This window comes from Salvia splendens, chromosome 17, assembly GCF_004379255.2.
Source record: "Salvia splendens isolate huo1 chromosome 17, SspV2, whole genome shotgun sequence".
In the NCBI taxonomy this organism is placed as follows: Eukaryota; Viridiplantae; Streptophyta; class Magnoliopsida; order Lamiales; family Lamiaceae; genus Salvia; species Salvia splendens.
The window spans coordinates 12,089,807-12,101,342 of NC_056048.1; the positions used below are offsets into that span (position 1 = coordinate 12,089,807).

An 11,536-nucleotide genomic window follows, 5' to 3' on the forward strand; every position below is an offset into this window, starting at 1 on the left:
GATTATTTGAAGGTTGTTACTGAAAAGTTGGAAACTTTCGGCATTGTATTCACTTTATTACTTTTGGAGGAAGATAACATGATAGTTGACGAATTCATTAAGGCTGCATCTTTCCTATGTCTTAGTTCAATCGAACAGAAGACTAGCAATGGAAAGATGGAAGAGCTGAATTGTCATCAATGAAAGCTATAGAGGCAAGAAATATTTGGTGAAAAGGCAAAGAGAAGATACATTGTAAGTCGGATTGACCTCTTATATAAAGGACAATGACTTAGATAACAATGCAACTTCTAAAGAGAGATCTAAATCCAGTTGGGCAGTTGTTGCAGTGGGAGCTATTTATTTATGCTCACTTTATTGTTTTGTTTTGATGTTAGAGATTTTGTTTTATTGGTACAGTCTTGTTTAGAATGAATTTATATTCAACTCATTTATGATTCTACGATGTTCAATGTCATTTGATAATGCTTGCATTATTGAGAAATGTGGATCGAATATCTATCATAGTACCATAGAAAAATAAATTATACATCATAGTATCTAAACAATATAATTGCAAAAAGATTGAGTTTAACGCCATAGTTCAACTTCTTAAACAATGAATGATAAAATATTTATGGTACTTAATCATAAGGCCAAGAAAGTACTTAGTAATTGTTCAAACTGATTTTGTCTAACTCAAGTGACTATCGAGATTTTAACAACTTGCTTGTTAAATAGCTTGAAGGTCAAGAAAGTTCGGTTGATGCACTATAAGTTAGAATCCTTTGGTGGTTCAAGGGATTCAGAATACTTATAGAGATGCAACATAGAAAGACTAGTAAGTCTCAATGGTTTACACCATAGGACACGAGTAAATGAGTTAAGATCAGTAGTGAGAGTTAAATCCCAGTTGACTACTCCAATCATTCTTCTAAAGATTGGGATAGTCATATAAGAAGATATCGAAGTCTCTCGAAGCCAAGTTCGATAAGTGAACAGTTTTACTCAATAACACCTTATCATTGATGGGATATACGTTGGAAACAATGAGTTATACCTTAAAGAAACTACCATAACATCAGTACCTTCTACAACACACGAGTTGTGGACTAGAGGCAAGTCTAATCCAACACATCTCAAGGTGTGGAGTTATTCCAACACATGTTTTGGAAAAGGTATCCAAGTAATTGGAGTTGTGTACTGAGGTATGTTTTAAGGTTGTCCCAAATGATAGAAAATGTACAGGTTCTATAATCTTCACGGCAAGATATGTGTTTGATTACGCGAATACTAGATTCTTTGATGAAGATTATGAGGAGAACTACAAGCCTAACAAACATGATAATTCTCAAGATAATGAGAATATCTATTTTCCATCTTAACCAAGAAATCATACCATTAGAAACTTATGCACTAAGAAAATCAACGTTTGTACATAAGATTGTAAGAGTCGTGTCGTAGTGGGAGCGTTCTTTGCGAACATAATAAGTTCATGGGTCTAAAAGAGTCTTAAGACTCAGTCTTAGATCAACTTGAACATAATCCCTGTAACTACAAGGACGCAATGACTTATTCAGATAAACATTCTTGATAAGATGATAGATTCTGAATAACAATCTTAAATAGACAAGAATGTTTGCAAGACTTGCGATACTACCCATGGACTATTTCAGTCAGTGGGAGCTAGTGGACCTGCTAGTGTAAGCATGGATCTCAAAAGGCTAGAATAATGGCAAAGGGTTATACCAACAGAGAATTATATTCTCGCCTGCCATTTTTGCCTAAGTCGATCTGTATATTGTCTATTGTAGCCTACATAAATTAGGATGTATGTACTATGATTGTCAAGACAGTTTTCTTTAAGTAGAAGTCTTGAGGAGATCATCTGCATGGAACATCTTAATGGTTATGTAATACATGGCAAGAAAGTTGAAAGTGCACTATATTTGGTATTCTTGGTACTCTACGATGATGACATCTATAAAAGTTGATAAACAACTAAGAGGGTTATCTAGCGTAGGAAACTGGTCGTCTACCCAGTTTAAGGATGATGGATTTAAGATAATCTAGTTACATTCTAAGCATCTGTGTCATTAGATTGCTAGAAAAAGAATGTATGTTTTCTTAAAGAATCCTACATCAACACAATACTTAGACACTTTAGCATTGAAAATTCCAAGAAAAGGTTTTTCTTTTTCTAGACGGAATTATTTTGTCTCTAGTCAAGTGTTTTTCGACATTGAATGAGATCAAGAAGAATGAGACAAGTTCCATAATTGGAAGTCTCATATGTGCTATGATGTGTATTAAGTTAGATGTTAGCTTTGCCGTTGGCATAGAAGCATGATATCATTTTAACCATGGCCAAGGACATTGGATTGGGTAAAGAATATACTGTAGTACTTGAAAAAGACTAAACAGTATGCTCTAGTTTACAAGACATCCATGTTATGTCCTTTAGGTTACATCGACTCGGTTTTATACTTGAATGATGATCGAGTTATCCTCTGACTATGTGTTAACGTTAGGAGTGGAAAACTGAGTCATGAAGGAGTGTGATTACATCACACACTCTATCATGAAAATTACAAGTGTGGTTTCATTAGAAACTACTAAGGTAGTTGTTAATCTCAGTAACTTCCTAATAGCTTTGACCGTGATTCCGAGTATGTGTATGAGCATTATATTTTGTTATAATTACTCTAGTCATATGTCTAACTCGAGGGAAACACGATCTGATAAAGCTAAGCAATCACATAGAAATGAAGTATGAAATTAATTAAGGATCAAGTGCGCAGCAAGACGTTATGGTTTCCAAGATATCATCAGCGAACAACCTGGCAGAACTTTTCACAAAATGCCTATATGGCAACATGTTTTACACATGAGGTGAAAAGTACGGTAGTTCGATGTATCATGGCGAGACCTGCTTAGAGTATAAGTGGGAGAGTTTTGGCAGTGGGTATACTCGAAAGCATGATTTTGAGTATAAGTGGGAGATTGTTAGGATTGGTATACTGAAAAGCATATTTCGAGCATGTTGCACGGATAGAATTGTCACGACCGCACTTTCTAAGGATAGGAAGCGCGGGGAATCGTGACTAATGGGGGATTTGAGAAGCGGGGAAGAAGGGGGAACAATCAAAAGGAGTACGACATATCGATCAAAAGATGAAATTTACATTTATCAATCAAAGTTTCAAATCCCGAAGGTACATAACGTGAATGACATGGTTTAACAATTCCAAGGAAATCAAGGAAATTCTTATAACTTGGCATAGCGGAAGCATTTGAGAGTTAGCTACTACTATGTATGAAGACACAATAGCAACCAGATCATTTATTGAATACTGTCTCTGTCCAATGCTCAACATCCTCCGTCCTCCGTCCACGCTCAACCTGCACATAGGGAAAACATATGCAGGGGCTGAGTACTTGATGCACTCAGTGAACTCATGCCCGAAATACATTTATCATTTAAGTTATGTCAAGCCATCATAGAGTGAAACTCGGATTTTACTTTAAAAAGACCGAGAGACACCAAAATCATTCCTTTAAAAGTGTCAGCGCTGACAATCATCATCCCCCATCATGTACCATATCTGAGCTATCATGTGAAACGAGAATGTGATCACAAACTCGATCACTGGACCGGCCGACCTAGGGGACGACTCACTCCCTAGTCAGACCCGAATTCGTTAACTATAAAAGTCTAGTAGGATATTATCCCAGTAGACAATCAGATAGGCAATTCAAAACATAAAATACGGCATGACATACTATTTTAAACCACCCTTATTTCACCATAAAAATATCATTTCAAAATAAAAGAATTTAAGTAATAAAGCCCACCTCGAAAGCTTAGGATTTCCGTAAAAAGTTCCTCGTTCCGACTTTAGCGTGCGTGCGAACCACCTTTTCAGTAAATACATAAAGTTCACATCAATCTCGGTAACGAAGACATTTTAGAATGCATGCACTCTAATTAAATCTTTTAATTCATTTTCTCGGTTTTCGTGCATTTTCGGTTATTCGGCGGCCGCCCAAGGCGTCGCGTGCGATGCCGGTCGGCCGCTTACGCTCGTTCTTTCCTCCGTTGGCTCCTCGTCTTCTCCGGGACGTCGAAAATAAATTTCCTAAAATTATTTAAACGCATACTTAATTCATCGCAATTATTTCTCCTCGTAAATACTTTTACTTCGCACTTGGGTAGTATTATTCGTGCTTCAAATTATTCCGGGATTTAATTAAATCATTATTCACGATTAAATTATCGGCCCAAAGATTTAATTAGAAGGCCCAAGCCTTAATTATTTCCCCACCTTATATCTCCCATTTAAATTATTAGTGGGCCCAAAAGAAATAGCCCACATTAAAATAAATCCCAAACCTTATTTCTCCTTAATCAATCAACAAGGCCCAATTTAAAGAAAAAGAAAAAAAAAACCCAAAACATCTCCTCTACTTCCATCGGTCAATTCATTTCCCCCAATTCATTTCTTCTTCTCAAAACACAACCCAATCCCATTTCAAATCCCTAATTCATAATGGATCCCCAAATTAGAAAACTGTACAGCAGCTTCTTCTCCCTCCCTTCCTCGGCGAAAATTGACGATTCCTCTGCGTCGCCGGCTGCCCCGTCGTCGTTCCACCGTCGACGTCACGATGCCGTTGCTGTCTCGCCAAGAAGACGCGATGCCGCTGCTGTCTCCCAGCCGTCACCAGGTCAGTCTTCTGCAGCGATTCGCCGCCACTGTGGAGTCAGGCTGCTGCCATCGTCGCCGGAAGAGCTGCTGCTGTACCGATCAGCCGAACAGCAACGCCGGGCAGGCGCCTCACCGTTGTTGCTCCTCCACTCACTGCTCGGCAGCCTCCGAAACGACACCGCGCCGCCCCGAGAAACTCCGAACAGCTACTGCGCAGTCCCGAAACGTCCCGAACCCAACCCGAACAGCCCCGCACAACCCCGAAAGATAAGTTCTCATTCAATTATGTTTCTTTTCGTTTTTAGCTTCGATTACACAGTGATGGGCATTCGCTTGTTGGAGTTTGATTGTTGAAGGAAATTATGAGTGAGAGTGATGTATGATGAACATGATATGAATAACATCGATAAAAGGAAATGGATTTATACCTTCGTTGCTATGAATTTGACTGTGAAACGTATGGGAAAACAAAATGGCAGTAGTTCCTTCCACTGTATCTCTCTCGGCTCTCTCTGTATTTGTTGAACAAAAGAATGTTGAAGTGAAACGGTAGGAGAGGAGATAAATGAATCCTAGAATTAAATTTGTGTGACCTTTGATTTTGCAGAATTGAATTGTGGAAGATGGAGGGTGGAAGGTTACTTGCAGCTGGAGAGTCCCCATGGATGGAGAAGTTGGCGCAGGAGAAAGAGAGAGGAAAAATTTGGGCTTGCAAAATGAATGAATTGGCTCAACAATTATTTGTGGAGTTGGGCTATATATATATATATATATATATATATATATATGGGAATTTGATGGCCCAACACTCTTTTAAAATTGTTAAGGACATTTGGACTTGATTTGAATTTATTTGGGTCGGCCCAAGCCACTTTTTATATACTCATTGGGCTCTAATTTAATTTGAGAGACCCAACTATACACTTTATTTTCTCGCATTTCTTTCGATAATTAAAATTCACGGAGCTTTAATTAATTTCGTTATCTTGTTATTCACAAAATTAAAGAACGCTTAACGTCACGACTTATATTTGGTGTTGTTCCAAATATAATTTCTTCGATCGTTCCTCGATTTACGCGTGTCATCTTCCATAAAAAGTACGGGCGTTACAAGAATTGCTTGTATACAATAAACTCTACAATCCACTTTTATCCCAAGGCGAGAAGAAGTAATTTTGTCGCATTGATGTTTGCTTGTGCATTTATAAGATGTATCTAAAACATTTAAATGTATAAGAAGCAAATTAGTCTAATTCCTCTACGTAGTAGACTAGTCGTGAACGATGTTCACAGAAGGTGACGCAGTCAGTCCTTTGTAGAAGAGAAATAGAATTTCACAACCTAGATAGGCTTTGGCTACCTATCGTGAAAGGTTGCAGTGTCAGTCCGCATGTTTCCTTACCTTAGGAAATAAACGACACTGGTGTGGTATAGCACTGAAGGATCTAACAGTTGAGATAAGTCTTTCTTGATATTTACTGAAAGACGAGGTTTCGGTGATTGTTATTTCTTAATCATTGTTGACATAACATTGAGCATACGATATTGATTATGCACTACTTTGATTTATCAAATGGTGCAGATTTTTCACAATCCAAGAATCATGGTATCTTGGGTAGTGGTGATCAATGTCTAGAGTTGCTAGTATTGTTATTGCAATGAATCGTGTGCTGGGTGAGTCCAGTTTGATAATATCCTCAAGAGGTGTTCAAAAAATGTTTTATTATTCAGAAACCCGGCCGGTTGGAATTTATTCCAGAATAATAAATAAAGATTTTGAACTAGACAACTCTTGGAAAAAGATATTAATTAATTAAAGTCAAATAGCAGACTTAAATTAATTAATGGATATTTATATCTTAAACACGGGAAATAATAAATTAAAGAGGTAAAGCCCGGAAATAATAAATATTTATATCTTACTCTATTTATGTTTGCACTTTTGTTTCTTTAGAAATTAGGGAAAGTGTTAGCACTATTAAAAAGTAAAATAACGCTTATTACATATTTTTTCCTCTTGGTTAAGTATGTGTTGGACATTATATATGCAATTTTATAATTATGATTACATTTGTTTATTTTATATGTATAATATATACTCCTATATACCTTTTCCATGAGTGAAGCGTTCTTTTGGGCATAAGATTTAAGAAAAATAATGTTTAGTTGTGTTGTTTTGTATTTTGCTAAAAACGGAATTACTCAGTTATAGTCAGAAGACAAAAAAAAAAAGAATACGACTCACTTAATGGGATAGAGAAAGTATATATTTTGACAATAAAAAAATATAGTGTAGCCCCTACTAGATGAATTGGGAGTTACATAGAAATTCTTCTTTTGTTGAAAGTAAATGATATGCAATGCAATAATTTCATTCATTCTCGAAATTCAATCTTCTATAGAGTTGAAGTATGAAACTGACAAATGTATATTTGAGATTGGACTATGCTCTAGCCATATTTACCATTTCCTTTCGCATATAATGCATTCAAATAGTTCAGCAAGCTGATACAAACTATTTTAGGAGGGAGACTTTTAATCACCTCGCAAGCTAGCTTGAAGATGTTAAGCAGCATGCAAATCCAAATATGACAATCATAGTTGTAGGAAATAAAAGTGATCTTGCTCAAAGGAGAGCAGTAAGCAAAGAGGAAGGAGAACAGTTTGCAAAAGAAAATGGACTTCTGTTCTTGGAGGCATCTGCAAGAACAGCGCAAAATGTAGAGGAGGTACTTCAAAACCCAAATAAACAACCCTTTTATGTTATGTTACTTCCGCATTATGATAGTGATTTTGGTTTCCATTTACTTGTATTGTAATTTCTGTATAGGCTTTTCACTAACACGGCCACCAGGATACTTCAGAAGATCCAGGAAGGTGTTTTTTAGTCTAACGAGGTTAGTCACTGATGCTCGTTGTGTGATTGTTTTTCATATTAGATCATCTTAAATAGGAAGGTGGTGTAGATATAAATACCGTGTGTGAGTTCTCATCTGATGCTCGTGGCTAAGAACTTGACATGCATACGAAGGGATATCTGTAGTCTTCTTGGTTTAGTTTGATAGCTTAATAGCAAAACTAACAAAAGGATATGCATTGACAAAATTTCAGTCGTCGGGTATCAAAATTGGGTACGGCCCAAGGTCCAACAGGTGGAAGAGATGGAGCTGTAGCGCAACGAGGTGGAAGAGATGCTGCAGCTGATTTTGGATATAATTGTAATTGTGGATTCGACTATTGTGCCTCTGTAATAGGAATTGGCGGGCTAGGTCTCGAGTGAGTGGATCAAGCTATATGGAAGATAACTGAACCGGATGGATCAGTTAGCAAATGTCGTTGCCACTTGATCAAGGCGATCTCGCTCTCGCCAGCCAACCAATGTAATTTATATAACTCCCAATTTGCACTACTTTAACAGCAAAGCAGCAAGTTCGGGGTCGACCCCACAGAGAAGCGAGTGTATCGAGTGTGTGCGTAGTGAATAGGGTTCGGCTGCTGCCACGCTTTAATTTTGAGAGTTTTAACTACTGAGTTTACAATAGGTACAAAGTAAACTATCCATTGGATCAAGTAAACGTCAGGCTAAAAATAAGAACTCAACTAACTAAGCATGCTACGGAAAACATGAAACACCTTGTCACTCAACATGATTAAACACTTGGTCAAAGATTAAAAAGCTGAACTGAACTTGAAAACAGTAAACACGAGAACGAAAACAAAATAACTCGATTTTATACTAAAATCTCAGAACAGAACAGTACAGTGAACATGCGGAATGTAAAAAGATCGAAACTTTAGCTACAATGCAAGATTTAAACTAAGCTAACTCTTCGGAAAATAAAGCAAGTAAACCCGAGAGGTCCTCGGCAGAAAACTTGAGATAACGCCGACAGATATCGAAAATTTTGTAGCGCTTCCTTCGGTCGCACTTTCTAACTAAACATTCCTCTATCTAAACTATCTCTCGAACTGGGAAACTAAACTACAACGTAAACTAAAACGTAAAACGAGCTCCCCTTTTTTTATGGTGACACATCCTCTATTTATAGGCACTTCGCACAATCTCCAGCTGGATAACGATCTTGGCAGAGGATATTCGCTCACGCTCTGAGCGAGCGACTCATCCATTGCTACGTGCCTTCCTTCTAGAATGACGTCACTTTTCAATAACATATTCATGACTCAGCTCCGTCCTTGCGTCTCATGTATCAGCACGTGTCCTCTTCTAGAACGTCGTCCTTGCTAACAGAATGATGCGCACCATCCAGCTCATTAGCCTCACGTGTCCTTCTTCTGGAAGCCAGTGGTCATCCATAACTGCTTGATTACTCCCCTTGATCAACTCCCCGATTTTTTGCCTTTTTTCGCCTGTTGTACTTGCTTGATCAGTTTGGCCTTGTTGCCTTGGTCAAGCGGCATTCCTGCACAATTAACACTTGCTTTTGCGCGATAAACCGATCAAGTAGCGTACTTTTTACCCCTAAACCGATGCATGAAATAGGCCTTATCAAACTGCTTACACTTAAAACATACTTGTCCCCAAGTATAACGAAAAAGAAAAGAAAAAGATAAGACAAATTTCAGGCTTGATTTACTCATTTCAAGAAAGTAAAAGAAAACGAAAAGGGGAAACAGACTTAAAACAAAAACACATATTCACATAGATGCATTAGACCAAATAAACTTCCAACAATCATACCCGAGGTCGAGATCAATCCATTTGACATCAGCTTATGTTTCTTCTCTTTCGCGTATACTTGATCAAGGTGTCAGTTTGTCAAGATTGCTCAATTTAAAACAACTATTGGATTCACTCAGTCACTCATTTCTCACCAGAGATGTTAGGACTGTTCACTCGGTATTGGCACAAGTTTAATACCTCGAATCAGACTGCAGAAGATAGTTCCTTAAGGTCTTTGTTTCGGGTGTAATGGGGCTTAAGGGAGTAATGTACTAGGGTAGGGTCCCAGGGGTTCTAAGTTAAAAATATAAACTGTAAAAAGGAAAACCACATGAGTCAAGAGACCAAGATTTTAAACAACTTTGATGGATCAGACGGAATTATTAATTCTGCCTCTAGATATTTCACTGGGCCAAGTCGCGACCTTTTTGGCTTATTCTCTAACTTTCAACTTATTGGGTCAGGTTACAACTTTTTCCCGTCTTTCTTTTTCTCAAACTTTTCTCAACTCTTTTTTCCCGACATATAATTTCCAACATTTTTTTATTTTTATTTTTATTTTATTTTTTTTTCGACTTGATGTCTGACTTGATCAACCTGATTGACTAACTTGCTCAATCTGGCTACCCTTTTATTTCAATTTTCTATCATCCTCGTTTCCTTTGAAATTGATTCACCTCTCTGACCCATTTTCCTCACGTGTTTGTAAAAATATAAGGATGTGAGTTTTGGCTTCTAAAGAACGGGTAAGAGTGTATATGGCTCAACTTGGTTAACTAGAGGTGCATTACTTGATGCATGAAACGAAAGAAGAAAAGGCTCAAATGGGTAAGTCCTAATGCCTTACTTATGCAATTTTCATCTAAATATTAAAAAGTAGTCTCTCATAAAATTTTTCTTTGTAAAAGTAGTAGAAAGTGTTCTACTTTGGCTTATAACTCACATATAGAGAGGCTTCACAGATGATTTTAAAATTGAGCATTTCCATCATACTTGCGTCGTTCAAACTGATCAAGTTTTAGCAATCAAGTTTCTACATGTAAGCATACTGAGTCCTTTTTCTAACTCTCCCCAAAGCAATAAAGTCTTCCACTTATCCAATTTCATGTATACTGTCCTAATTATTACTAACAGATATTTGTATTTTTTTCAAAAAACTTGACATGTATGATTTTACTGGAACTAACCCTCATGGGTGGACCCAAGTGAGGAGGGGGAGGGGCTTAAGCCATCATTGATATTATTTTTTTAACCTTTTTCTATTAATTTTTTTAAAAAATGATTAAGACTTAGTGTAAATTATTATGTAAAAGCCCCTACAAATGATCTAATTTATTCAAAAGTATACTTTAGAATAAAATTTAGAAATTTTAGTCCCTGTGGATAAATATTTCTGCGTCTGCCCCTGCTAACCCTCCCCCCCCCCACTGCATATGAACTCGTCCTCGAGGGACTGGATGCAGTGGAAAAAGGGTTAGGCACAGGCAAACAAACTAAGGAAAACTTCTCACACTTAGACCAGGCACTGGGCTAAGTGGAAGATAGTGCCAATCAATCAAAACATGCCGATAAACACAGAAAACAACAAAACACAAAGGCAGACAAAAACGACAACATGCATAACCTTCTCACACTTAGACCCAACAAAGGTCTAAGTGTAAGAGCAAACAAAAACCAAGAAAAAAACAAATTTTAACAGACAAAAATAAAGCATAAATTGTTTGAAATTGAAATGAGTTCGGGAGGGGGGAATACTAATGCTGCCTGGAGGGTTGACCGGGGGATGCTGAGGGTGGCCTGGAGGATGATGGGCCCCGAGTTGGAGGAGAGCTTGTAGAGGGAGGTGGTGGTTGCTTAGCAAGGGTCTGTTGGCGGATAGCCTCCAGAATCATAGCCTGAGCGACCAGCTGGGCTTGTGAGTTCTCCACCAGCTGCGTTAGCATCTGCTCCATGCGGAGCTTCCATTCGCGGTCAGCGCGTGCAGCCTCCTCTGGCTCTGTCGTCGCTATGGGCACCATCTCCAGCCTTTGCCTTTGTTGCCTCTCAGGGCTCGCCGGGCGATCTGCTGGTCTCCTCCTTTTCTCCTGCCTGGCCTCCTGCTGCTCCTTCTGCCTCTCCTGCCGAGCCTTTGAGTAATCAATTCGTCACACACAAACATAAAATAACA

The 11,536-nt window shown here is 38.0% G+C and overlaps 1 long non-coding RNA gene across 1 annotated transcript; it reads left to right on the top strand.

Annotated features, from left to right (window-relative positions):
- Positions 1-6,650: 6,650 nt before the first annotated feature.
- On the top strand, positions 6,651-8,098 carry LOC121774035. Its single transcript, XR_006044900.1, has 3 exons — positions 6,651-7,417; positions 7,519-7,585; positions 7,800-8,098. It is a non-coding gene; the product is annotated as an uncharacterized LOC121774035 (long non-coding RNA).
- Positions 8,099-11,536: the final 3,438 nt, after the last annotated feature.